This window comes from Palaemon carinicauda, chromosome 22 (genome assembly GCF_036898095.1).
Source record: "Palaemon carinicauda isolate YSFRI2023 chromosome 22, ASM3689809v2, whole genome shotgun sequence".
NCBI classification, from domain to species: Eukaryota; Metazoa; Arthropoda; class Malacostraca; order Decapoda; family Palaemonidae; genus Palaemon; species Palaemon carinicauda.
Genome location: NC_090746.1, coordinates 68,766,826 through 68,771,547, shown reverse-complemented (window position 1 = coordinate 68,771,547; position 4,722 = coordinate 68,766,826). Strand labels below are relative to the sequence as shown.

Genomic DNA, 4,722 nt, shown 5'->3' with positions numbered 1-4,722 from the left:
TTAAAACTTGAGTTGGGATATAGACCTACATCATATAACAAAAAAATTAGTGTACATTGTTTGCTACTTTACACCCGCCTGTCAGATTCTTCTCATTCTTTTTCTAAGATTTCGTATAATTATTTTTTTACTCTATTTTCGTATCCGCTTCTTATGTGAAACACCCACATACTGTACATAAAGATCGAATATCTCATAGCCACTAGTCTACTCCCACTTTGTATGAGACGAAATAATGAATACCACTTATGCTCAAATGCACTTATGCACAAATAATTATGCTTTAGACACTCAATAAGACACTAATCGGGTAAAAACTGACTTGACCGGCTCACAGTCTCACAGAAACGGACTACATGTACTGATCACATCATCACATCATACATGGAAGAAACATACGCGTCTGATTCGCGTCACACAAACACAAGCGGGCGAGGAGGACGGAGGTGTAAAAAAAATTCCAATAATTTTAATCTAGCAACGTTACCATCTTTTTTTTTTTTTGTGATTACGTCTAGTTATTGTGATAGGATGGGATATTGAGTGTATATATAGTATACTGTATAATTTATAAGGTATATATTTATATTATATTATATTATTATATATGCCTAAACTAAGCTTATTTAGAATTAGGATATGGAAACAAAAACTGGGGGGGCCAAGCTGGGGGCCAGCCAAAAAACTGGGGGGGCCATGGCCCCCCCCCCCCCTAGAATCGCCACTGACTGATTATGACATGAATATCATTCTTTTTGGCCATTGTGGTTCATCAGTTTGGAATGTTATTAAAGAAATGGCAAAAAGTTCAAATTGCAATACAGTATATCAATAGAGGAATTCTTAAGTTCACATAATATATACCCCATTTTCTCAGGATATATGTCTGATGCATTATACACACATTCTATGAATAAATATTTCATAAGGGTGTCAGCTAAAGCAAAACAGATCCTCTTTAAACTAATCACAGCGTCTTTGTTGAGCAGATCATCTCCGCAGGATCATCATGAATCACCTGAAGAGTGCTGACAGCATCGGCAAGATTGCTGAGACGTTGGATGCAAGGTTGAAGATGCTGCAAACTCTCTGATAGTTTAGTTGGTGAACTCTTAAATGAAAGATCAGCAGTTGTAAAGTTAGGCTCATCAACTTCCAAAGGTGTCTTGAGAGGAAGGTCTACCTTCATTGCTTGCTGGTGAAAAAATTTGAAGGTTGTCAATTCCATATCAAGTATTCTAATCATTATCAAAATCTAATACTATACTTTTAAAAGGCCTTCCATGCATGCTGACACTACATGAAAAACTGATCAGAAGGACAAAAATCTGAGATATCCATAACTTGTTTTTGGCCATTAGATGCAAACCTGCAACACCAAGTTGAAAAGAAGAAAGCTAAAATCACAATGGGTCAAGGAGGGAGAATGGTCTAGCATGAAAATATTTCATGTGAAGTAAACAAGACAATATAATAAATTTTAAAAGTAATATGGAAAATTTTTCAAATAATTAAGATTTTTTCCTAGCTATACAAATCCGGAAATTTTTACTTAAAGGTATTCATTTTGGTAAAGCTGAAACTAACAGTTAAAGCTTTTGCGAGGTAGAGAGTAGTGGGGTAGGATAGCCACACCACTCACACCAGCACTAGCAACTTTGCTATTGCGGCAGGACTTCTCAGAGGTAGGTAATGGCGGGAATATTATGTGTAATGAGCTCCTGGTTTGTAAAGCTAGGAAAAATACAAATTCTTTCCAAATTTGTCATTTGTTTTAGCACAACATACAACCCTACTGCTCTTTACATAGGAGATTCACCTTCAGGTGAGTGGAAGTCCTAAAACCAACTTGCTGGAAGACTGTCCGGGGTGGTCCTCTGTGCTTGGCCCGAGGTGTTTAGAAGGCACTCTAACACCTCATTATCCTTAAGGATACGGCTTGGGCAATCAGTGCTAGAGTAGAATTTTGCAATGTGACTTGATCAGGTAAGCACAGAATTAGAGCTAAACCCCTAACTTGACCTAGACATTGCCCGACTTCACCTCGCATGGAGGACAGGACAAAACAAATATACTGTACAGTATATACATACCACTATATCAGGTTGCACAAAGGGCTTGGTACCCCCCTGCAGTTAGACAAGGTCAGCTTGCAGAGTTCCTCAGATGCTGCACCCCAAGAGAGGGGAGGATGAAATAGGAAGTGGCCAGTCACTCACACATTCAGTCTAGCCTTACTCGCAGGTAACCTCTGCCCTTGACCAACTGCTACTTGTCCTACAAAGGAGCCGAGGTACTTTAGACCTCATTTTAAGCAGCCACTACAGGATCTGAGATTGTGTCTAATCTCCCATAGGTTATATTTTGGTGGTAGTGGGTGGTGAATTTTTGAAGTTTCCACACACCCGCTTGCAATACCTGCATCACAGAGAAATTGTTACGGAATGCCGAGGATGTACTTACACCCCTGACATCATGTGCACAGGGACGTCGATTAGAAGACAAGATGTCACATGGAATGGCTCTCTCAATCGCCTGTCTGATCCAGGAAGATACCGAGTTCTTTGTGTTCTTCCTTTTGGTTCTCCCCGTACTTATGAAGAGCCTGCTAATCTGAGGACAGGCTCTTGCAGTTCTTTTTAAATATTTCTTCAGTGACCTCACAGGGCAGATCAACAGTTGATCATGATCATTTGTTAGAGACCAGAGACTATCAATCAAGAAGGGCCCAAAGCTAGGATCAACAACAGCCAGATTTTGAGTCTTAGATACAAACTCAGGGACAAAATTGTGTATCACTTGAATGGGCGATGTCGTAGAAGAGACCATGCAGCTCACTGACTCTCTTGGTAGAGGCCAGGGCTAGAAAGAAGGCCATCTTCACAGTCAAGTCTCGGTACGAGGCTTGAAGATGAAGCTTGTAAGGGGTTCCTTTCAGAGAACGTAAGACATTGATAATGTTCCAAGAAGTCAGTCTGACTTCCAACTGAGGGCAGATGCGCTCAAAGTTCCTGATGAGAAGAGACAATTCCGTTAAGGAGGAAATCTTAAATCTATTCAGCTTGAAGGCAAGACTCAAGGCTGAACAATAGCCTTTCAGTGATACCCCATCTATGACACCAACAACAAAAGATGGACCACTTTGCCTGATACACAGCAGCAGACGACTCCTAGACGTAACCTGCCATGTGCTTTGCAACTAGCTTCAAAAAGCTTCTCTTTGCGATCAGTTGCTGGATAACCTTCAGGCGTGACGTTGTAGCAATGGTATCACTCAATGGAAAATCTCCACGTGTGGTTGTCTGAGTAGACTGAGAAGTGGAGGGACTCCCTTTGTGTCTCTGTGAGGAGATATAGAAGGTCTAGGAACCTTTCTGCATGTTGCCACAGTGGAGCTATGAGCGTCATTGCTAGATCTTGAGAAGCACTGTCTTTGTTCAATAACCTCATCACTAGGATGTTGAAAAGCCTCCTGCCAGAATGCCCAGGGATCTCGTACTGGAGAGCAGTACACAGGAAGCTTCCTGTTTAAGGATGTCCCGAACAGGACGATTGTCGGCAAACCACACAAAGTTAAAACTTTGTTGCTTATCTGTTGTTTCAAAGACCATTCAGAGCCAACTATCTGAGTCATCCTGCTCAGATTATCTGACAGCACATTCTTCTTGCCCAAGCTGATAGGGCTATCGAATTATCCTCCGTCCATCTGAGGATATCCACAACCAGCTGGTATAGATGCTGTGAAAAGGTCCCTCCGTGTTTCTTTTTGTGGGACACCACCGTAGTGTTGGCGCTCATCAGCTCTTCCGAGTGGCCAGAAAGGAGCCAATTGAAATGCTTCAGAGCTAGATAGGCTGCCCTCATTTCGAGGAGGTTTAAGTGGCACTGCCTTTCAGATTCCGACCAAAGCCCGAAAGCCGTACGGTGAAACAGATGAGCACCCCCACCCTTCTTTTAATGCATCTGTGAAGAGCTATAAGTCCAGGGGAAAAAATCTCTTCCTTGAGCAGGTTGGTGTCTGACACCCACCAGCTCAGGTCTCTCTTCTGCTTGAACCCTACCAGCACAAAAGTGCTTGGTGGGTCTCTATGCTGAGACCAAAAGGTCTTCAGCTGCCACTGTAGAGACCAAATGCAAAGATGGCCATGTGGGACTAACTTTTCAAGAGAAGCTATTTGCTCGAGCAGCCTTTGCCACGGATGAGCTGGCATTTTGTTTCACAAGAGAAAGCTCTGGGCTGTCTCTTTCAGTCCCTTTACTCAATCCTCAGATGGAAAGACCTTACCTAATGTGGTCCTGATTCTCATCCCTAGATATACCATGTCTAGGACCCGTTGCATATGGGACTTCTCATAATTTATTAAGATCCCCAGACCCAAACAAAAAGCGAGAAGTTTGTCTCAATAGAGGAGAAGGGACTCTCCCTTGAGTCTGCTAGAATCAGCCAATCATCTAGGTAGTAATGATGGAGATGAATGCCGTTCTTGTGTGCCCGGGTGGACACCAGGGTGATGACCCTTGTAAACATTTGAGATGATGTAAACAGAACAGGCCGAAGCACAGCACTTTGAACTGGTATATCTTTCCCCCTAAGGTGAATCATAGGTACTTCCTTGACGATGGATGTACAGGGATCTGGAAGCACTGGTCTTTTAGATCCAACGATATCATGAAGTAGTGAGGTCTGACAGCCTATCTGAACGTCTGGGTGTCTCTATTTTG

General features: G+C 42.4%; 1 protein-coding gene across 1 annotated transcript in view; it reads right to left on the bottom strand.

Moving 5' to 3' along the window:
• Positions 1–718: 718 nt before the first annotated feature.
• LOC137616528 (tigger transposable element-derived protein 1-like) overlaps positions 719–4,722 on the bottom strand; it is a 50,280-nt gene continuing 46,276 nt past the window's right edge. Inside the window, exon 2 of the mRNA XM_068346365.1 lies at positions 719–1,195. The gene's annotated coding sequence lies outside the window, so the exon portion shown is untranslated. The remainder of the gene's footprint in view (positions 1,196–4,722) is intronic.